The sequence below is a fragment of the Orcinus orca genome, chromosome 4 (assembly GCF_937001465.1).
Source record: "Orcinus orca chromosome 4, mOrcOrc1.1, whole genome shotgun sequence".
Taxonomy (NCBI): domain Eukaryota; kingdom Metazoa; phylum Chordata; class Mammalia; order Artiodactyla; family Delphinidae; genus Orcinus; species Orcinus orca.
This window is the reverse complement of record NC_064562.1, coordinates 141,975,313-142,000,416: the sequence shown is the minus strand read 5'-3', so window position 1 is coordinate 142,000,416 and position 25,104 is coordinate 141,975,313. Positions and strand designations below refer to the sequence as shown.

Genomic DNA, 25,104 nt, shown 5'->3' with positions numbered 1-25,104 from the left:
ACCTATTAGGACTCCCTTTACATCTCTGACCTGGCCTCTCATTAAAATTCAGAATCCACACCAGGTTTCTGCTTTGATTGACTGAGTGATTCTTCTCTGTGCCCATGTTTGGCAGGCATTTAACACTAATTAAAGATTTCTCTGATCTGTTCATAGGGCTCTTGGATAATCAACAAGAAGTCACTTTGATTGATAGTCACTGTCACGAAAATAGGAAGGCAGCACCTCTGAACAAATTTCCATGGAGAAATATTCAGTGGATGCAATGTTCCAAAGGAATGTCTGGACATATTTAACCACAAAGCAGGGTTTGTTTCTAAAGGACAACATGAGCTTTTATTGTCTGGCAACCATAGCAAAGTAAAGCCTGGAATAGGAATTCTGAATGTCCCTGAGGCCTGAAAAAGCCCCTGAGGTTCCCTTTCTCCTCCTCATTAGCTGGAACTCTTTGATGGTATGAAGGATCAACTAGAAATCTATAGCAATAAAGCTGGTGGTGAGGCCATCCCGGTAGGTGAGAAATTAAGACAGGAAGTGAATCCTGTGGGCTTTAAAATAATGAGGAGAAATGGCAAAACCAACAGCAGTGGGTAAAGGGCATGAACAACTAAAGAGTCTCCATGGGTCATCATTGGACAACATATTATTTCAGTATATGTTCTCTTGATTTAGTGCCTGCTGCCTGAGGTCTGTGGTACGACTAAAGCTAATAAATCATCACTCTGGATGACAGCCCGAGCACCTGTGTTTTATCATACAGCGGGAAACCTTGTAAATTACCAAGAGCAGCAACTAGTGACCATGCAGCAGAGCTATGAGAATCAGTCAAAGCCTCAGTCCATTAAGCCCATTTCATTTTATTTGCAGGTGCATTAAAAGAAATAGGGAGCACTGCAAAAAAAGATGAGTCCTAGCCTTTTGATTAGTGTTTAATGAGAACCACACAGGGCCGCTGGAGCAGACTCCTAATGGCCTGCAGATGGAACATGTCCACAGTGGGACCCCACCTGCTTCTATCTGCCCATTGGCTATGCTGCAATTTCGCTTATAAAAGCAATAGGACAACTTCAAGGGAGTGAGTTTGTGGCAGACACAGAAACCTTGCTTTGTGCTTTTGTGCCTTTGAGCTTTGTTTCACAGAGAAAGTTGGCTTATGAATTCACTTGGTGTGTCACACTTTTCAAAACTTTTGATTCTATAACTTCCTCTCAAACAAATTGGCCAAAAAAAAAATGTGCCAAAGTCATATATACCTTTCTTAGTAGATTCATCAAAGTGACTGAGCTCACTCTTTTTTACCCTTAACTTTTTATTCACATTGCTTCTGTTTTGTTATGATAACCTCTGTATTCTTGAGCGCTCACCAGAGGCAGTAGTAAAAGGAAGCTTGAGACTAAAGGATGTTCGCACCACTCATTTAATGGAGCTATCAGCCATAAGATACACATCCACAGCAGACAACCGGCAAAAGTGCTTTCATCCAAGCACTTCTTGATTTAAAGTGTCCTGTCATCAAAAGAAAATCTAGTACTCCTAACTTAGGTCAAGGTGACATTTAACTGTGTTGGGCCAAGTTTTTGATTACCTACAGATCATTAATCTGGGTTGCATATATGCAGTGCTATTCTGAGACCACATTTCTTTACACAGAAGGACTCAGAATACACCTGCCGGGCTTCCAAATACAAGACCATGAGCCCAAATTTCAGCATGCCAACTTCTGGAAGAGAGGAGAAAGGATTTGTGATTATCTCTAATCTTCTGTACTTATGGCCATAATTCAGCAAAAAAAACCCAACAGCTCTCTCTTGTCTGTCATTCTTTTAGAAACTGAGCTGGATGGAGACATAAGGTAAGCAATAGGTCTTCCCTTCATGTACGCCCTCTCTACTGAATATGGCGAGTCATTTCTGCAAGCACACCCATAGAAAGATCCCTGCTTTGTGCCTCTCTGTGAGTGACTGTTCAGCCAGTTCTCAATTATTCAGGGAGGAGAAGGCTGCCATATTCTGAGTAATTTTCATTCTGTGCATCCCTCATACTCTATCATCGTCTCTTCACATGCTGTCTGCTATTTCTGGTTGTGCCATTGCTGGGGTGACAGGAAGAAGCATCACCCATCAGCAGCCCCCTCCCCGCCAGCCGTGCCAACAGCACTTCAAGCAGGGCTGCTAGAGCACTCCATCAGCTCCCACCTCTCAAAGCTGTCAGCCCAAAGTGATGTATCTACAAAGGGATTTCAGAGCTTTATAAGCAAATAATGCCTCCTCCAAAGCACATATTAACTGAGCAAACAATACGCCTTAATTCAGCGTGTGCATTTGCATATTTACACAGAAGCCCCTGCTGCTTATTTGCCTAAGATAATGAAAGAGCATCCAAGGAACCTTTTCCATGGGAGCCTAAGCACATATGCAGAAAACATGATGGGTTGATTTAAAGTTTTAATTTCCCTCTTCTGTGGGGGAGAGTCACCATTTGGATTCATTTGGCTAACCCACGGTATCTGGTAAAAGAGGGAGCTAGCCTAGGAGAGAAATTCTTATCGATCTTTTTCTTTGCAGCACTGCTGATTTATTTCAGGATGTTCTGCCAGATTTTCTTCAGTCTGAAATGAGGTAGTAACACCTGCAGAAAGACAGGGAGGCCTAACGATAGGAAAAGCTGTGAAGGTCAACAAAATTTTGTAGTAATGTGAAATCCTAACATTGGAAATCAGATTAATAAAATATCTTTACTCCCAACTGTCCGCGGAACAAATGGTTACTCACAAGCTCCCTGGGTACCTAGTTAAGAACAGCATCAATAGAACTCATCTTTCTAGACATTCACAAACTTAAGGACTTTTCTTTCAGTAAAATATTCCTGAAGATGAAGATGTAGTATGTCCTAATCAGGTATGCCTCCCAAAAGCCTTTTTAGATTGATAAGCAATAAAAGTAATCAGTTGTTCAACATTTCTTTTTCTTGGGTAAATTGAATTCAGTGTATTATAAAAATCATCAATTGAATTGAATGGAGAAAGGCATCAAGGTTAAAAAGGAAGAAATAAAACTTTTTACTTGCATACTAAGTGATGGTGAATGTAGCAAATCATAAGGAATCTACAGAGCAGCTACGTCTAGAACTAATAAGTAAATTTGGCAAAGTAAGAATATGAGATCAACATATTAAAAAATCGTATTTCTGTATGCTCGTAACAAACAATTAGAAAAGGTAGTTCAAAAATCAATACCATTTACAGTAGTATAAAACAATCAAGACAATGTCATATTAAAGTAACAATGTACAAATAAATAAATGGAATAGAATGAAGTGTTCAAAAATAGAGCAACACATATATGGAGAACACGTTTTAGACAAAAATCCAAGGCAAATCAATGGATAAAGAAAAAGTCTTTTCAACAAATAGCACCAGAATAACTGTATAGATGTATGAAAAAAAAACTTTGACCCCTTCCTCACACCATGCACCAAGAGATGGATCTAGGCCTGAACCTAAAGCTAAAACTCTAAAGGCTTTAGAAGAAAAACTAAAAGAACATTTATATGATTTGGTATAGAAAAAGATTTTTTAGGGAACACGAAAAGTACTAACCACGAAATACTAACTTTACCAAAATATAAAACTCATCCAGAGACACCATTAAGAAAATGAAAAAGGAAGCTACAGACTGCAAGACAATATTTGCAATACTCTTATCTCACAAAGGACTTATATCCAAAATATATTTTTAAAACTCAAGGATAAAAAGACAACTCGGTTTTAAAAATGGAAAATGTTTTAAATTCACACTTCACAAAGAAGATGCAGAATGGACAATAAGCATATGAAAGAATGCTCAACATAATTAGTCAGCAGGGACTGCAGATTAAAACCAGAGTGAGGTGTCACTTCATACTCACTAGAGCAGCTGAAATTAAAAAGACTCTCATAGATTGGTAGTAGGAGTGTAACATGGTACAATCACATTGGAAAACTATATGCCAAAGTCTCAAGTTAAACATGTACCGTGATCTATTCCATTCTTAGCAGCTTTATTAATAATAGCCAAAAAAAGTGAAAACAGCCTACATAATATCAATAGGAAAATGGATAAACAAAAGATGATATGTCATATACAAGTAAGTCCCCTACAAACGAACCTTCAAGTTGCAAATTTTCAAAGATGATATGTCATATACAAGTAAGTCCCCTACAAACGAACCTTCAAGTTGCAAAATTTCAAAGATGCAAACGTGCATTCATATGTCCAATCACGTAAGTTAGTTCACATTTCTGGTGTACATTGTCACGTGCGTGCATCCTCTACAAGTGGTTGTGCTTTTGTGTACTTTACTGTACAGTACTGTACAGAGTACAGTAGTACAGTATCTTTATTTCAAGCTCGATCTGCAAGAGGACGACTTCACTGAACTCCTTGCTGTGCAACACAAGGAGCTTACTAATGAAGACCTGATGGAATTGGAGGCCCAGAGAAAGGACGAAGAGAGACAAGAGGAAGAAGAAGTAGCTGAAGAACCGAAGAGATTCACGACACAGGAAATGGCAAGGGGATTTCCTTTATTTGAGGCGGCACTGTTAGCTTCTGAGGCACAAGTCCTGAACGTAGAACCATACACGAAGGTTGCAGCAGCCATTCAGAATGCAATCCAGTGCTACCGTGTCATCTATGATGAGAAAAAAAGAGCTACTATCCAAACATCACTGGATCAGTTTTTCAAGAGGGTAGATAGAACTGAATCCAGCAAGGAACCAGAACCTGTGCCATCCACGTCAGGCGTGAGTGAAATTGCAGCTTGCCCTCCTCTCCTATTGCTGTCAATCCTTCAGCTCTACCATCTCCCACCTCCTCTCCCTTCTCCAGTCAGTAAGTTTTCTTGCCTGTTCACTCAATGCCAGGCCCTGCATGCCACCTGTTGTACTGTACTACTGTACTTTTCAAGGTACTGTACTGTAAGATTAAAAATGTTTATTTTTTGTGGGTTTTTTAAACATCTTTATTGGAGTATAATTGCTTTACAGTGTTATGTTAGTTTCTGCTGTACAACAAAGTGAACCAGCTACACGTATACATAAATGCCCATAACCCCTCCCTCTTACGTCTCCCTCCCACCCTCCCTATCCCACCCCTCTAGGTGGTCACAAAGCACCAAGCTGATCTCTCTGTGCTATGCAGCTGCTTCCCACTAGCTATCTATTTTACATTTGGTAGTGTATATATGTCAATGCCACTCTCTCACTTTGTCCCAGCTTACCTTTCCCCCTCCCCGTGTCCTCAAGTCCATTCTCTACGTCTGCGTCTTTATTCCTGTCCTGCCCCTAGGTTCTTCAGAACATTTTTTTTCTAATTCCATATATATGTGTTAGCATACGGTAATTATAAACCTATTACAGTACAGTACTATATAGCCAATTGTGTTAGCTGGGTACTTAGGCTAACTTTGTTGGACTTACAGACAAATTGGACTTAATCAGTGTGCTCTCGGAACGGAACTTGCTCGTGTGTAGGGGACTCACTGTAATGGAATTCTAATCAGTATTTTTTTTTAATGAACTACTGATACCTGCAACAACATAAATAAACCACAAAAACATCATATTGAGTGAAAGAAGACTCTATTATTCCATCACACAAATGAAGTTCAAAAAACAGACAAACCTGATGTATGGTGTTAGAATTCAGAGCAGTGGTTGCCTATCAAGGGGTTGAGATTCATTGGAAGGAGGCTCAGTAGAACTTTCTGGAATGGTGGAAATGTTCTACATCTTGTCTGGGTTGTTAGTCACATGGGCAAATGGTGGTCACATTTGTCTAAACTCATTGCCCTATACCTTTAAGATTTGTGCATTTTGCTGTAGGTAAATTTTACCTCAATAAAAAGAAAGGAAGAAAAATAATCACATGGAAAATACAGAGGATCAATTCTATATTGTCCATGCCCCAAAACATAATGTGTCATCTATAATCTAATTGCAAACTAATAATATACTTAAATACTCATTGTACACTTCCTATATAATAGGAATATTTTTAGATGGGCACATTTAATGGATTTTTCTCATTTTATCCTCATGGTTACCATATGAAGGGATATTTTTTTATCATCACCCCAACTTTACAGATGAGGAAATTGAGGATCAGAGAGATTAAGTAATTTATTCAGGACCACAGAGCTAATAGGTAAAGACAAATTTGTACCTCACTCTGACTACAGAAACTAAGTTCTTATATTTAAGATCTGCAGATCATCTGAAAAGCACTTATTTAGGGCTTTAAAATGGGTTCAATACCTATGCTTCAATACATGAGAAATCTTGATCAGAAAAAGATATATTGTATCTAAGAAGTGAAGGGTTTAAGAAAAAGAGAATGTATAAGCTTAGTGAATTCAGTGTAAATTAATCATGATGATAAAGATAGCTAAGATGTACTGAGTAGTACTTATATATCAGACATCATCTAAGCACTTAGATTTTAACTCATTGAATCCTCACAATGACTATGAAGTAGGCATTATTATCCTTGCTTTTACAGGTGAGGAAACTGAGAAAGGGACAGCTTGAGTCATTCGGTCAAGTAAGTAGCAGAGATCAGCAAGATAATGAAGAATAAACAAAATAAAGAGAAGGAATCAGCAGGATGTTTACATTCCTGAAAACACAAAAGTGAGATGTTATCACCCAAGAACACAGATGAAAGTTAGCCATGTTCAGAGTGTCATAATGAGAAAATCTACGTGCAAAGTGAATAGAGAGTAATCGGGGAGAGAGCAACACCTGGTCCAGCTATATTCACCTTCAGGAAAGGCCTTAAAATGTACCTGGGACGGATCTGTGTATCAGATAAAGGATGCTCCCACAAGAGGCTGGGCTCAGTTATACATTATGATTAAATTCTCTCTGCCTGGGAGAACTTCTGAGGTATCATACAGCCACTGTAGCTCAAACTGACATGGTCTTAGGTTTTAATGTAAATCAACTAGGTATTTGTGAATTCATATAACTTCACTTGTTCTACCAGCAGCCACTGCTGCATGAAGTGAAACCCCAGGTCAAGGGAACAGTAAAGCATATTCTCCTCATGTGGCGGCTGGCAGTTTGGGCTTGCTGCTGCCAGGACTCTCTCCCTGGCTTTGCAGCCCTCAAGACAACTTGAGACCACTCGGTGGGGTGAGGCTAGTAGACAGAGGAACAAATATGAAAATGAGAGTGTCTTTTATTGGAAGGTTATAAAATCATCCCAATCGAATACAAAATTTTGAATCAAAAGAGCAAATGCTGTGAAAGTCTTCCTTAGTGGAATGCAAACCAGGTCATCTTCCCCATGTAGCTCAGCTCTGCCTCGTGCCTTGACATTTACCAAGAAGCATGGCAGCAAGAGAGTCAAGCCCAAAGTTACAATACCTGAGCAAGAGAACAGATGAACTTCAAGTCTTTTCCTTACCACTTACTCTAGGCTGCAGGCTGAGGAAGAGGTACCAGCCCAGGAGGCAGAGGAAGCAATGTAGCCTTGCTTGACTTTCCTACTCTAAGAACACTGGGTGAACATAAAGACTTGTCTCTGGTTCACTAGCAGAGAAAAGGGAGCCTGGAAAGTCAAATCCAGAGGTAAATATTTAACATTTTAGTAGGCTAAGTGTAAACATATGCTCTAGGATAAAGATTGAAGAAACATCTAATGGCAAGTATTTTTCCCTTTACTAGGAAATTTGAGAAACTTTTTCACCAATTTGGGAAGTAAACTGAAGAAACGATGGTTTCTAGTATACTGGTTTTTATTTCTCTGTGTTGAATACATAGAAATTTATGTCTTGAAAAAGCACTCAATAATGACAATGATGAGGACAATACAGTGCATTTTGATTTGATTATTGCAAGGGTGAAACAATACTACCTCAATTATCTTTTTTTTTTTTTTTTTTTTTTTTTTTTGCGGTACGCGGGCCTCTTACTGTTGTGGCCTCTCCCGTTGCGGAGCACAGGCTCCGGACGCACAGGCTCAGCGGCCATGGCTCACAGGCCCAGCTGCTCCACAGCATGTGGGATCCTCCCGGACCTGGGCACGAACCCGTGTCCCCTACATCGGCAGGCGGACTCTCAACCACTGCACTACCAGGGAAGCCCCCTCAATTATCTTTTAACCACTAGAAGTACCTGATGTAACCAGGCACATCTTTAATATAAAACATATGTGTGGTTTCTCTGTAAAATGTCAGCACATATATATAATGTGACACTGGAGGTGGCACGGTAATCAAGGGTATAATTGCTGTAATTACTGATGGAATTACTCATATTCCTCTATGCTACTTTTTCTAATTATCTTGGTTTAATGAAAATGTGTATTTTTGCAATGAACAGGATGTGGCCATCATTTGGCTTCCTGCCTGGGATGATGTACAGTGGCTGTCCCTTGAATGAACATAGAGCAGAGAGGTCACCACTTGTTTGCAGGAAGAAGAGATTTCTGGAACACAACAGGCAATTTAAATGCATGTCATGAACATCCTGCAAAAACTCACAGATGGGCTTCATTGGAAGAAATATAACAGTAGGGGGGACATTATCCTAGAAGGAGCCCCATAGCTTTACAGTCTTCAGACTTTAATGAGAATGACTTGTAAAAACAGTACAAAGGTTTCATACTGTTTGTCCATTCTTCTTCTAGTCTCTGACTCAAAAATGGATTCAAACAGCTCCATTTTTCCTGGTTTTGTTACACCTTTTATCACAAGAATGAGGCCTAAAGCATTGGTGCTTTAAACATTCTGAAAATTTACAAGACTTGAAAGAAGCCTACTGTCTCTCTTTTTCCTTCACATATTTTAAATGCCTTAGAAACTTAATTGGCGGGCTATGCTGTTTATTTATTCATGAATCAGCCACCTGGACAGAGGTTAAGCAGCTACCCACTGAACAAAGAATATATGGTCATTTAAAACATGTATCTAACATATTCAGCTTTTTCTAGGAGTAAAAAATACTTTGTAAATCCAGAATTATTGGTATCACAGCCACTTGGTATCACTAACCAGAAGCGCTGTAGTATTTACTTTATTAAATCTATGAAAACTTTATAGAAGGAAACAAATAAAATTGGGAAAATTATCTTGATTCAATCACTCAACAATTCTAAAGATCTGCTTTAGATCTTTTAGATTCTGGGCCTGTATTAGTTTCCTATTGCTGCTGTTAACAAATTACCACAATATTAGCGGCTTGAAACAATACAAATTCCTTATTTTAGAGTCACAGAATTCAGAAGTCTAAGATGGGTCAATAGAGCTGCATGCCTTCTGATGTTCTAGGGAAGAATTTGTTTCCTTGCTTTTTCCATCTTCTAGAGGCGGCCCCATCCCTTCGCTCATGGCCCCATTACTCCAACCTCTGCATCTCCTCCAGCCATCCTGTCTCATGCTTAACAGTGACCCTTGTGATTAGACTGGGCCCATCCAGATAATCCAGGATAATCTCCCCATCTCAAGGTCATTGACTTAATCACATCTGCAAATTCCCTTTTGCCATACAAGGTAACATATTCACAGGTTCTAGGGGTTAGGATGGGGACATTTTGGGAGGCCCACTTTCCTGTCTACCACAAGTCCTCTTTTTTTCATTTTACATTGGAGGCAGCAGAATCCTTTGCCTCCACTTTTTTTAAAGTCAAGAGCTTCTGAAGGGAAAGCAATTACTATTTTTATTAACTCGATTTTTATAGAGCCAAAAAAATGTCAGAAATTGCATGTTTAAGATTCTGTTACAGAGCTAGTGTTTACTTCTTTCAGTTTTCACTATTGCCTAGTCAATGTTTCCAACATGAATATCAGCACCAAGAGGATATGCGCCCAGATACGTGTTCCTAAATTAAATAAACTAAAATCCACTATTCAGTATAAACTATTACCTCCTACGTGCCTCCATGTACTGACATAACCATTAGGTCCTTTTCCCTGACCATCCAAGCTTTTGACTCTTCTATCTCAGACTTTTTGAAATCCCTTATCTCTTTCTATGAGGTCTTTTTGATTGTTTATAGATGCCCCACCAGGAAAAGTCAGAGTCCATGGCAATTCCAAACTTCCCCTTTTCTCATTGAATGCAGACTTAATAAACTGAGCAAAGTTAAGCCGGATATAAATGTTCTTTGGGGGCAGCCTCCATCATGTGCTTTTGTATCTTAGTGTACCTTTTTGTTTCCCTAAAAGGCATTCATACATGTATCGGGAATGAAATAAGGATATAAAGTTCCACAATAGAAAAAGAATTCTTGAGTAGGAAGATAAACAATAATCCTGGATAAATATTCCTGGAGAGCTCCACACCAATCCAATGCACCAGTCCCCCAGCGATTGGTCTCATCTACCCAATGAACATGTGGAAATTAAACATGTCTGCACAGATGACAGAGTAACTAACAGATAATGAGTAATCAATAGGGTCATCACCTAACTAGACATCAGCTCAGATGAATTTATATAAATAAACACATACAATACAATACAATACATGGAGAGCATCCTGTGTGTCTTGTGTGTCCTAAGTCAAACTGACAGGATAGGTGACAAATGATCTTGATTTTTAACATATTTTAAATGCCTTGGAAACTTAACTGGCAGGCTATACGCTTAATTTATTTGTTTTATCAACCTGCTGGTAAAATTAGATAAAAATTTAAGTAACATTCACTATAATCCAAACATTGTTTCAGTAAGTATAAATATTGTGCACATCCTTAAGGCTTAGTTCTATAAATTCATAAATTCATGGAGCATTTATTGAGTACCAAGCACTGGATTAGGTATAAAAAGATAATAATCCCTGCCCTCATGGAGGGCTAACATTTAGGTAAGGAATATAGACAATACACATGATCAATAAATAAGAGATATATTAGATAGTGTTATGTTCCAAGTGGAAAAATAAAGCAGGGAAGAGGATGTGAACTCTTGAGGGTGTGAGGAGATTATATTTTGGACAGGGTACCCAGGAAGGTCTCACTGAAACGGTGACTTTTAGTTAAGATGGAATGGAAGTGAGACCAATTAGCCATGCAAATATCTGGAAAGAGAGCATTCCACACAAAGGGGATAGAAAGTTCAAAGGCCCTGGACTGCAGGTAGAAGCAAGAAGGCTGGTGGTGGGGTGGAGAGAAAAAGATGGGAGCAGTAGTAATAAAATCAAAGGAAAAAAGAGGAGCAGATGCCATGGGGTGTGCAAGTCATGATTATGACGTTTTCTGAATGAAACGCGAAGGCATTGAAGTATTCTAAATGGGGAGGTGACATAATCTGACCCATGCTCAACAGGGTCAGTCTGGCCTCGACATTAAAAATAAACTAAAAGAGGGTAAGGGCAGAATCAGGGAACCAGTCCAAAAGCTACTGCAATAATCCACAAATCATGGTGGCTTGAACCAGGGTGGTGTCAGTAGAGATTGTGACAAATGGTCAAATTCTGATAGAGGAGAGTCAAAAGGATTTGCTGAAAAACTAGATTTGGAGTGAGAGAGAGAGAGAGATGAGTCAGGGATTACTCTGAGGTTTGGGGCTGAACAACTGGAAAACTGGAGTTGTCATAACTGAGATGGAAAAGACTGTAGGAAAACCTGATTTGAGAAGTCAAAGTGTATCTGTCATCAATCCCAGCCCATGTGCGGCAGGGCAGTGGGCTTCCCCACACGTCACCAACCAATTCTGGAGACACCAGCTAGGTGTCCTATAATTTAACTCAGCTCTGACACTATCTACCTGAAGATAGCATTCGATTCCACAGGTTAAGGGCTCTATTCTACAGGAATCCCCCCACCCCAATTTCAGATGCCAGTCCCAAGCCTGGATTGTTAGCTGTACTTCTGACAAACTGGCTATAAATCAGAGGTTTCCATGACCCCCTCCTTCCTTGGGTTGGATTAATCTGCTAGAGCAGCTCACAGAACTGAGAGAAACATTTTACTCACTAGATCACCAGTTTATTACACAAGGATGTAATTCGGGAACAGCCAGATGGAAGAGATGCATGGGGCAAGGTAGGGGAAAGAGTGAGGCGTTTCCATGCCATCTCTAGGTACGCCACTCTCCCCAAATCGTCACGTGTTCCCCAAGCCGGAAGCTCTTCGAACTCTTTCCTTTTGGGTTTTTAAGGAGGCTCCATTTCACAGGCCTAACCGATTAAATCATTGGCCATTGGCAAATGAACTCAGTCTTCAGTCCCTCCCTCTCCACTCCCTGGAAGTGGGGGGTGTGAGACTGAAAGTTCCAACCTCACATAACGAAAGGCCTTTATCTCTTATCATTTAGAAAATTCCAAGGGTTTTAGGAACTCTATGCCAGAAACGGGGACAAAAACCAAAGATCAAATATACATTTCTTATACTAAATCACTATACACAGGGGAAATTCAAGAGCCCAGTTTGGGATAGGCTTAGCTTGAAATGCCTATTAGACAGCCAATTAAAGACATTGAGAAGCCAGTTAAATATATGGCTTGGACAGATTCATAGGTTGTCATCTACCTGGCTGGCAGGGAATCCAATCTCTCATTATCAGGGTAATTTTCCTCTCCATTGGGTATTAGGATCATAGGTTTACATTACACTGGAAACCAGGAAGGGACCTGGTCCTTAGTCCATGGGGATTCCAACATTGCAGTTATTTCTTTTCCTTCATGTTGCTGTCAAGAACTGGTACTGTAGTCATTGCCCATAGACTTGTTCACAGAGAAATACAGATGACCTTCAGGCCACAATGCAAGTGTCCAGTCATTAAGAACACAGGCTCAGAACAACATGTTCAAATCCACTTACTTTTTGACCTGAGCAAGTTATTTAACTTGTCTGTGCTTCATATCTGTAAAATCATTAGAGTACACCAGTACCAGAATCTACCACAAAAGATTACTGTGAGCATTAAATTTGTTAACAATCATACAGCACCCTACTGTCTGCAGAGCGGTGCTTGGCAATTGTGCAATAAAGAGCCATCATTCCCCTTGTTAACACTGCAAGAATCTGCTGCAGTCCCCACCCAAGATGTGGTATATATGTGTGGTTACAACCTCCAAGCCAGCTCTTAGTCTCAGGGACTTTCAACATTCCTCACCCCTGTCACCTTTAAGGTTGGCCACTTTTGCCTGTCCATTGTAAAGCTTTCCTACCTACCTCCTTCTCAAAGATTCTGAAGCAAAAATTTCTCTAGAGTAAGAGAAGGGAAATTTGGGGCTTTCAAAAGGTCTTTCCAGAAATTTTTTTCCACGGAGTAAGAATGGGAAAAGAAGATACTATTACTAGTTAATGTTTCTTTTTAAAAAAACAAAAACCTCATCATTTATACTATGACTATGCACACACTTAAGTATGTCTTTCTCTTTTACCACTCCGTGTTCAGGTTTATATGTCTACTCAAGTCTGTTAGTTTGCTTGATTACAACATGATGAGAAAACATGAAGTTCAGGAAAGTTCAGGTGCAGATTAGCCCTCACCCAACAGAAAAGTATCTTCGGATTAAATGACTGCACATAAAACCTAGCACCCAAATTTGAAGTCAAACCTCCAAGTCTTTCTTTTTAGTGCTCCTTTACCCTGTCACACGTTGTCTCCTTCAAGTGAATAGATGGAGATGATATGTATTTAGCCCATTAATTGTTTAAATGTAAACAAGGGCTTCAGAACTTTCTGTAGTACGTAAGTACAGAATAACGCTTCTGGTATATTTCCAGTTAAAAAGTTAATGGTTCTCATTGCACCAGAATGTATTGTACTAATTAAACAATCTTACCAAACCCCCAAATTTAATCAATTCATCTCATTTATCTACTATATGAGAAAGTAAATATCCTTATATTTTTTTTAACCTTATGTTCAAGATCTGATGTTAGAAACCTTTACTCATCATCAAGGGTGTGCTTTTCTTTCTCATAAGTAAAATTTACTTCAAAAATACTCTCAAAAGATAGCTATTCATTTTAGCTGAAAAGCAATGGATCTTTAAATTTAAAAATCCTTCACTAAGCTTCCTCCAAAGCAAAGTTTCTTATAGTATTCAACCAACTTGTGAAATACTTTGGCTTTTTTATAAGCTTCCACTGATTCCAGGCAACAGGATTTTGACAAACAAGTTTAGCACTGAAACCAAGAGTTGCAATTCAGTAGAAAGAAGCTCTCTTTTTCATTTTAATAACATTTCTGCACAAATTCCAAAACGAGAGGGTCCCTGTTATTCTGGGTACAGTGCTCATTACTCATGTCTGCGGGGCATTATTGGATGTATACTTTGGAATAAAGGGGGCTTTACAATGTCTAATATGATGTCCTTTGCAATCTGTTATTAGCCTGGGCATTGCCTTGCCAGTTAATCATCCCATTATAGATTCTAAAATCTGACAACGCAGAGGGATTGAAATACAGTGTCCTACAAGATTAGAAATAGCTATATGAAAACAAAGTAAGGGTAACAAATGCTGTAGATTGGTACATAAAATAAAGGCTTTGAAAAATGTTTGTTCTGGAGATCTCTCAGGGGCAACAAACAAGCGGGGAGACCAGAGAGTCATGGACTTGACCACAGGTGAGGAATAAAATAAAACCAGCAGTTTGTACAGGATTTTTTGGAAGCTACCCAACATAATCAAAAATCAAATTAATACACACATCAACTCTCTATTTACCTGCCCTGTCACTTGAGAGCAGAAGAGGCCGATGCGTTTCATCAGTCATCCCCAGAACTGCACAGCGCCAATAATCTCACCACTTGTTTATGTGTTATGGTTGGTCCCTTTGCTTCTGTGTACTTTGCTGCCATCTCCAGGAAACTGTGATGACAAGAACAGCCCAAACCTAGAAGGTTGTTACGGCCCTAGAAAAAAAGTCTTGGGATTTTCCAAATTGATTACCTGCATTTGAAAGCATCTTTAATAGAAAAACCTTTGGAAATTCAAAATATTTGCAGCTCTCAATGGTTATTAGGTCACAGATACAATATAGATTGGTTATTTGTAAGTAAAAGTCACAGTTTAAAACGAGTTTCATTAGCCAAATGCCAAATTCAGAAGAAATCCCATTAAAATAACGTCTGATTTCCATACTGTTAAAGATAATAGAAAAATACTTCATCGTTAATATCTTTATTGCTATAACAGACCGAAGAATTAATGGCAAATTGGTCTGCATTGACTGTATTGAATTACTAAAAATTCAAATCCTTTTTCAGTGAACAAGTTCTCTAAAGGAGACAGTGCACACTGAAATTCCGTTTGCTACTGACCATAAAGGAGGGTAACAAAAAAGCTGAAGGGAGGAATTTGCAGATTTCCTAGAAAACATTCTAAATCAGGGAGATGGGGGAGCAGTGTTAAGGATTTTATATTCGATAAACTTTTGCCTGTAGGGTGGTTACTGCCAGATAGGTCCCCTTGACTAGCGTACAAAGAAAAGGAAAACAGTTCTTATAGCCCTCAGGGAAAGCTAAAGGTACTGCTTAGCCGGGAAGAGGCAGCCAGTGCACTGAGGTTCAATGTCATGTATAACAAGGCACAGTGTCTGTTCACAATGTTAGTGTAGGAAACACTAAGGATGTGACTGACTAACTTGGGGAAGAGAGAGGGCCTGCTCTGACTTTAATTATTTATGTTCGGTCAGAATGTACAGTATAGGGCTTCCCTGGCAGCGCAGTGGTTGAGAGTCCGCCTGCCGATGTAGGGGACACGGGTTCGTGCCCCGGTCCGGGAGGATCCCACGTGCCGCGGAGCGGCTGGGCCGGTGGGCCATGGCCGCTGGGCCTGCGCGTCCGGAGCCTGTGCTCCGCAATGGGAGAGGCCGCAACAGTGAGAGTCCCGCATAACGCAAAAAAAAAAAAAAAAAAAAAAAAATGTACAGTATAATAATTGCACAACTCTTTATTCTATAGATAACATCTGATGTCTGAACAATACATATCCACACTTAAGATAAAGTAATGGATATCTGACCAAGCTTTTCATCTTTTGACAAAAGACCATGATATTCTGGTAAAAAAGTATATCCTCAATACCCAATAGAAAAGAATAGACCTCTTGTATATATATTCAAGGAATTTTAACACATGGAATCTAGACAGTCCATGCTCAAGATCAGAATTTATATCAACTTTTCCCCCTCCTGGATGGTAATATCTTTTACAGCAGGGATGGTGTCTTATTTATCTATAATCTTAGTTCCTAGCAAAATGTATGACACAACAGACCATCTTTAAATGCTTGTTGAACTGAACTGAATATAATAAATATGTCGCTAAAGGGTTTTCTTTGATGATGGTTTATAAATTTTCTAAAATAACATTTCTAATCCTTGGGACAACTGTCATTATTTTGAAGCAAATTGCTACACCTTCGGAGGAAAGAAAGATAGCTCACAAGCACACCTCTCTATGAAAACTAAGCCACAGTCAATGTGAAAATAAATGTGAGAGTAGTATAAGTTAATATTAATAGTTTTTCTAATCCCATTTTTTAAAAATATTGAAAAATGTCTAACAACTGACTCAATTTACTTAAAAGAATAAGTGATAAAAAATACACCATCATAAGAAAAATATCAACAGAGAGAGTGAGTCAGCCAATTAAAGATCCCTCTATAGAATAGAGGCCTTGACTCAGAAAACAAACCAGGGAGAATTAGGTAAAAGATGCCAATACCGCACATGCAATATACAATAGGTAACAGACAAATGGGAGGCAATAACTCCGCTGTGCTCAGAATACTCTAAAGGGAGACCAATTAGAATTTACCAGAAGACTTCATAACTTTTTCGAAGAATAAAAGACTGATGGCTCATAAATTTGAAAACTATACAAGCTTGGTTTGCCATAAACATCAAAGTCAAATTTACTTTATAAACAAAGTGGTCTGCACCACTCAAACAGACTAGGAAAATGAGCAGTTCTTAAGGTCTGTACAATTTTTTCTGTCCATTATCTTTAGATTAGACCAAAGGAATGGATAAGGCAGTTCCCTTCACTATAAATTAGTCTAAAATGTAATCAGGCTCCTGGCTGTCATCTGCCCAGAGAACAGCTCTTCCAGCAGAGTTGCCAAGTGTACTGGCTTCCGTAAACGGACCCGTGTTGAATGAACGAAGGGGCCAGTCCTTGTCCTAGTCTGATAATTAGTCTCCATCCCCTTAAGCACACGACACAACAAGAGGCAGAACCCCATAATTCTAATATACCAGCTGTCCTAATTATTATAGAAAGAAAATTGATAGCTTAATGCTGATTTTAGTACGCATGAGAAAATCAAACTTTTTAGTATATCAGTTGCATAACAGAACCTGTTTACCAACACTTTTACAAGTCTAAACTATAAGAACGGGGTCACCTGTATAACAGTTGGACTCTAGCAGGTAGCACCATGGATAACACCTCTGGCCAGATCGACAGTGAGGCTGATAGATCATAACCAAGTCCTTCTATACCCAGTCTCTGAGCTCATTGTTCCTGTTTCCCCAGAGCCACTGGAGCAGGTTGCATCTTTTCTGCTAAGCTTGTTAGGCGGTGTCAGCTGGAGGCTTACAAGGGAAATTTGAACAGAAAAAGCAGAAAAAGAGGTAGGAGTGAGTAGTCTTCACTAAGTAATCTTTGAAGGTCTAGATACCCACAGACCTTTGGAATGTATTTTTTCTTTAAACCATCTCGAAATCCACTTCCCACCTGTTCCTTTTGACTTATTCAAACCTCACCAGGATTCTCCTGATCCGGTCTTGAGTCACAAAATAATTAGTTGGATGCCTTCTTTATGTGTCTGTGGCGCTCAGTGCTTACTTTTCAGTGACTATTGTCACAATGAATTAAAATTACCTGTGTATTTTTGTACAATATTTCCCAACTGTTAGCTTTTGACAAGTGCTTTTCTCTATATATTTCATTCTGATCCCCAATCAGAACCCCACCTACTTGGGTGATACCTCTGAAGTTCATTAAAATTATAATGAACACCCACTTTGAACCCCATAACCTCTCAAATTTGCTCATATCTTAGACGGACAATTCATACGGGGTTGCCCAAGTCCTGAAGTTGTTTCCATGCATGAAGTCTGGTTAGAAACCAAGAAATCCCAGTGAAGATAGCATGCCAAATAGAACTCAGATGCAATCATGAACATGTAGTAAATTGAACCTGTTATATAACATAGATCAAACTTTCAAAAATATGGATTATCATAGATCTTAATGGGAAGTTAGGAGGATAGCTGACAGTGCCAAAGGTAAATATGAGTTCAGGAACATTGTCTCCTACAGTATGGCTGGCACAAGAGAAATTGTAAAAGCAAAAATATGTCTGCCAGTTTTCCAGAAATTAATTCATTTAACTTTTTCTCCTGAATAAATCAATTTACGATGTTAGTAAACATTTATTTACTAACCTACAGTGTAGAAGCATTGTATTGGGTGATGAGTAAGGATACACAATAAAAGCTGAAGAGGTTTACAGAGGTCTACCACGTGCTTGGAAAGCCTACTCAAGTTACAAGAATGTGACTATGTGAGTTATTTCATCATACACCCTATTTCAGTGAATGAGGAATCTCTCTGCAATTATGCGAACTCACTTGGATTCTGTCCTCAGTAGTAGCCACGCACCTGGACGTGAGCACCAACATGCTGCCACCTTTGCAGTGATGTGCTTGGATTATGACACCTTTCATTCTTTCCTCCAAGTGCTCACGCCTTGTTAGTTACAGGAGTGATGATCTTCTGCATCATTTGCATTCTTTTATTCCTTTATCTTTATTGTTGTGTTTTGCCTTAACAGTTCAATTACATAAAACTGAGAATGCTCTGTCAGTTAAATGTTGAAACACCAAAATTTTCTGTGGAAATTACATTTTAGATTTAGAAGAATTCATCCCTGAGGCATATTTCAGGGACAAATTATCCTCCCAAGGCCGAGGAAAGGAAGAGAGAGAAAAAACTTACTATAATAATGGCAATTTTCTTCAATAATTACATAAATTCAATTCAATTACCAATTCCAGTTCTTGAAGAACTGGAAAGTATTTTAAAGTTCGTATGGAAGAATCGACACGTGATTGTTGCCAAGATAATTTGGGGGTGAGGGGGAGAAAAGGACAGTGAAATTGTACCTACAAGACACTTAAATGATTAAACTACACTAATGAAATCCATATAATATTGGCAGAGGAACAGCCAAATAGATAAATGAAACAGATCAGAAAATCCAAAACAGATCCAAGTATACACAGTAACAATATATAATAAAAGAAGCATTTCAATCTGTGGGAAAAGAGGGTGTTTGTATAATCGTATATACAAATGGCAAAAAATAAAGGCAGACCTTCACTTCATATAAAATAAATTTCAGATGGGTTAATAAGCTAAACCTAAAAATAAAACTATGAAAAATATTTTTTAAATAGGAGGTTATCTATAAAACCTCAAGGTGGGGAAATTCTTAAGCAATAAACGGAACCCAGAAGCCACAAAGAAGATAACTAATTTTCAGCTTGGTATAAAACACCATAAACAAAGTCAAGGAAAAAAACTATATTCTAGAAGAAAATATGTGCAAAACTCATGGCTGACAAATAGTTACATTCCTATAATGCAAAATGCTTCTACTGATTAGTAAGCAAAGCAACAAATCCTGCTGTAGAAAAGCGGGCAAAGAAAATATAAAGGCAATGTAAAGAAGAAGAAATGCAATTCACAAAGACACAAATGCTCAACCTGACAATAACAAGAAAATTGCAAAGTATAATAACCAGATACCATTTTATCATTTTTTCACTCCTTATTGTTGCAAACATTTAAGAGTGCTAATGAGGACGTGGAGCCTAGGCAATCTCATGCACTTATGATGGGAGTCTGAATTGCTTCTTTTTGGAAAGTATCTGACAGTTTCTATTAAAATATTAAATGTGCATAGCCTTTGACTCAGTAATTCTACTTCTAGAAATTCATCATATGGAAACAAAATCAGAAACACAAAAGGCTGTATGCAGGAAAGTGTTTACTGCAGCATTGTTAGTAACACCAAAGTGACTGGAAACAACCTGAACGGCTATCAATAAAATAATGGTTAAGTATATTAAGGTACATCCACATTAAGATGATTCTGCAGTTATTAAAGAGGAGTTAAAAGGATTCTGTGGTAATTACAGAGAGTTTTTGTATTGACCTGAATATCTGATGTGTAATTAAGTGAAAAAAACGAAAGTTGTGGGGCAATATGTATAATATGATCTTATTATGATATAAATAAAAAACCTCTATAAGTGTGTATTCATATATATATGCATATATATCGATGTGTACATACATACACATATTAAAAAAATATGGAAGAATACCATGATACCCTCCAAATGTTAATATTGGTTTTTTCAGGAAGATAGGATTATACATAGGAGGGGAAACTAAGAATTGTTTCTTCATATACCTCTGTATTGTTTGAATGTTTACAATAAGCATATTAATTTTAAAACTTAAGCATATTTTAAAAGTAGTAGCTGACCCTGACATTTTACCCTTACTTTATTTAGTTATTCAACAAATATTTATTGGTGCTTAAGCTTAAAACTAAAATTGTATAATTCCTTTAAAAAACTCAAAATAATCCCAACCAATGAGCAAAATCATTTAGCTGTTTGGGATATATTTTGCAACAATGAAATCATTCAATTACAGTTTTACTCAGCCATTAGATTGACTTAATTTTATTGTAGTACCTTTGTGGTTAGAAAAAAAATTAGTAACACACGTACAGTAATGAAAAATATTGTTATTTATTCTATGCTATATGACACAAACCCAAATATGGTGTAAGTCTTTGACGAGATTCAGGACGTTTTCTTTTAACGTATATTCTACCTCAGTTACTCTATGGAACCCATCCTATGAGAAAACAAGAAGACATACCTCAAGAAAAAATGTAAATCTAAAGTCTCACACCTGACTGTAAATGTGCTTCCTGCACTTTGGGTAGCTGTTACATTAATCAGAAGCCCAGAAGTTCAATTCATCAAGTTCTCCTAAGAGAAGTCACAAATAAATTGAAGGTAATAATTGCCAAATTTTGACTTGAGAGACCCACTATACATGAGAGGCTTTCTAAGGAGTGCATTACGCAGCTATTCCTCTGGATTATCGAGGCTCTCTGTTTATCTACTGTTTATATTAATTCCTCCATTTCTTCACTTTTCTGGGGACAGGGGAAATCCTAGGGGGCTCAGAAATAAACATAATATTCAATTACAATTATTATCCTACGTTCCTGATACACTTCTCTATTCTTCTTTGATATTTTATCTGTCTATTCTTTAAATTTTTTCTTTCAATTGTTCTCTTTTTCAAGTGTTCTGGTGTATTATTTTTTTTAAATGATATAATTCCTATTACTCTTTTTTTTATAAATACTAGAAGTGGACTGTTCTTTGACACAGGAAAGAATAACTGAATAGATATACTACCTTTAACTACTTGTAAAGGTGGATTTATGCTTTTTAGAAGATTTTTTTCAATTTTCCTCTAACTATGCAAACACAAATATTCTTGTGAAAGTTCTACAGTAGGGATGCTATGGTCTGAATGTTTATGTCCCCTGAAAATTCATATGTTGGAGTCTTAACCCCCAAAATGATGGTGCTAAGAGGTGGGGGCCTTTAGAGATAATCAGGTCTGGAGGGCAGAGCCCTCATGATTGGGATTAGTGCCTTTGTGAAAGAGGTCCCAAAGAGCTAGCTCGCCCTTTCACCCAGTGAGGACACAGCAAGAAGTCAGCAGTTTACAACCCAGAAGAGGGCCTTCACCAGAATCCAACCATGTCAGCACCCTAATCTGGACTTCCAGCCTCTAAACTGTGAGAAATAAATTTCTATTGTTTATAAACTACCCAGTCTGTTTCTTTGTTATAGCAGCCCCAAAAGACTAAGACAAGGGGAAAAGACATATTTACTTGATTGGTTCCCCCAATAAATTAGGTTCAAAAATCTGACAGAACTCAGACTTCCCAGGGTCCTTCTGAGAGTGCCAGTACATGCATTAATTGAGTGCTACTCAATTAATCTGAGAGTCTGGCCATTCTTTTTAAGAAAAATTTCATTTCTTTGGGTTTTTCTGCTCTTAATAATAGATTCTTATAGAGAAAACCTTAGTCAGAAAGTACTTCCTTGCCTGCATTACTCTATGTAAGAATTCTCTCCTTTTTCCTCAAGGAACTTTTATTGTAGAGAAGAACAAGAGCTCTGCCACCATTTTACAATTCTCTCCCCCGTTTTCTGAGCTATTTAAACTTTAAAGTTGTACTAAGACTAGTTTTGTTATGGAACATCTGAGTCTAAGTACTGACTCATGGAATTTATTTTCAATATAAGTGCAACCTCTATTGCATAAGATGTGATTTCAAAAAAGGCTGGGTCAGAATCAGGAAGGGTTATAAGAACTGCATCTAATGTAAAGATCATTATAATTCCTTATATTTTCATGGTTCTTTAGAGTTTCAGAGTATTTTGGGAACAAATTATTCCATTTGATCCAGAAAACACCGAGTCATGAATTATCCTTATTTTGAAAGCAAGTAAACTGAGGCTCATGGAAGAAAAATGGTTTACCCAAGTTCTTAGAGACAGGAAATGGCAAAGATCATAAGCGCAGACATCACACTTAATTCTCATGGTTCAAATAAAACAAAGCTGCAGCTTTTAAAAAGATTTATTAAAATTTAGGTGACAGCAGAAAGGTAAAAATGACTACTTCCTCTGTATTGCTATGGGGTACTTCCATAGCAACCAGCCCAGTCCCACAGGGGGAGAGTCTTCAAGTATATCTACTCTGCTCAGATCCACTCAACAGGAAGAGAATTCTCCTCTACTTCAGCTTCATGCCTGCCTTCTAAACTTCTATTTGCTTTCCCAGAACCAGACTTTTTCAAAAGTAAAAGCCCACTTTCTCTAGGGGAAATACCAGTAACTGTACATAGGAAAAGGATTTAGTCCATGATTGTCAGTTGAGCAATTCCCTAAATACACAGTGTATTCCTCCAAGTCTGAATGTTCACCTGTGCCCAATAACTTCTGTGAGACCCCAGAGATCTGTTTCCAGTTGGTCACAAGGAGCCCAGCCAATCCAACTTGTTTTAACAGGACTCCCTCCAGACCCAGGGAGACCAGGCCTGTGTGATCTCCTCGCAGCCTTCAGAAATTCTACTTATTCTCCTATCGGTACTTGCTTAAAGAAGAGCATGCACATGTCTTTCCAGGACCAAGCAGTGGAGCTTTTAAAATCTATACATTAGTCCCTCTTTAGCTGCAGTTTTGCTTTCCACGGTTTCAGTTACCCAAGGTCAACTGCGGTCCAAAAATATTAAATGGAAAATTCAAAAAATAAACAATTCGTAAGTTTTAAACTGCACTCCATTCTGACTAGCGTGATGAAATCTCATGCCATTCCACCCAGGATGTGAATCATCTCTTTGTCCAGCATATCCTGCTCATTAGTCACTTAGTAGCCATCTTGGTTATCAATTGTTGGGCATAATATAGCAGTGCCTGTGCTCAAGTAACATTTATTTTCCTTAATAATGGCCCAAGAGCGCAAGAGTAGTAATCCTGGCAATTCAGATATGCCAAAGAGAAGCCATAAAGTGCTTAATTGTAAGTGAAAATATGAAAGTTCTCAATAAGAAAAGAAAAAAAAATCGCATGCTGAGTTTGCTAAGATCTACAGTCTACCTGTGAAACTGTGAGCAAGGGAAAAGAAATACGTGCTAGTTTTGCTGTTGCCCCTCAAACTGCAAAAGTTACAGCCACAGTGTATGATACGTGCTTAGTTAAGATGGAGAAGGCTTTAAATTTATACACTACAAGATTTTGAGAGAGAGAGAGACCACATTCACATAACTTTCATTAAAATATACTGTTACAATTGTTCTATTTTATTATTAGTTGTTGTTAATTTCTTACTGCACCTAAGTTAAAAATTAAATTTTAACATAGGTATATAAGTATAAGAAAAAAAAATAGCATACGTAGGGTTCTGTACCATCCATGGCTTCAGGCATCAACTGAGGATCTTGAAACGTATACCCTGCAGATAAGAGGGGACTACTATATGTAGAGAAAGAAACAACTCTATCTTTATCCCTCTACCCCTCAAAACCCAAAGGATCTTCAGAAATTTACTAATAAATATACACCTAATTTATATCAATTTTAACAGAACACTTATCTTTTTAGTTTAGAATATCTGCATTCAAGTTATTTCATAGTCTTTTTCCATACAATTGATCGATATTTACTTCCTATGACTAAAACATCTATTACAGAGTTTTGGGTTTTGTTTTTTTTGGATTTTGGTGGATTTGGGTTTTTTTTTTTTGAGTTTTGGAATCAGTGTTCTCCAAAGAGGAACTTAAGTCGCTGAGGAGCAGATAACTGTAACTTGGGACTAGTAACTTTTCAATCCTCTCACCATTAAGACTTAGTTCTTTACAACAAATTTTCTGATGTAGTCCTCATTAACTACCTGTAGAGTTCTAATTGCCTTGAAAAGTGCAACATAAGCAGAGATGAAAAGAGGTAACATGTCTATCTGGATCTTTTTTTTTTTTTTTTGACATTTGTGGCTCTTATTTTTAATTAATTAATTTATTTTTAAACATCTTTATTGGAGTATAATTGGTTTACAATGCTGTGTTAGTTTCTGCTGTATGACAAAGTGAATCAGCTATATGTGTACATATATCCCCATATCTCCTCCCTCTTGTGTCTCCCTCCCACCCTCCCTATCCCACCCCTCTACGTGGCCACAAAGCACAGAGCCGATCTCCCTGAGCTATGCGGCTGCTTCCCACTAGCTATCTATTTTACGTTTGGTAGTGTATATATGTCCATGCCACTCTCTCACTTCGTCCCAACTTACCCTTCCCCCTCCCCGTGTCTTCAAGTCCATTCTCTACATCTGTGTCTTTATTACTGTCCTACCCCTAGGTTCTTCTGAACCTGTTTTTTTTGTTTTTTTTTTTTTAGATCCATACATATGTGTTAGCATATGGTATTTGTTTTTCTCTTTCTGACACTTCATTCTGTGTGACAGTCTCTAGGTCCATCCACCT

At 38.1% G+C, this 25,104-nt stretch overlaps 1 protein-coding gene across 1 annotated transcript in view; it reads right to left on the bottom strand.

Annotated features, from left to right (window-relative positions):
* Positions 1-4,652: 4,652 nt before the first annotated feature.
* C4H4orf33 (chromosome 4 C4orf33 homolog) overlaps positions 4,653-25,104 on the bottom strand; it is a 144,254-nt gene continuing 123,802 nt past the window's right edge. Inside the window, exon 7 of the mRNA XM_049709476.1 lies at positions 4,653-4,671. The gene's annotated coding sequence lies outside the window, so the exon portion shown is untranslated. The remainder of the gene's footprint in view (positions 4,672-25,104) is intronic.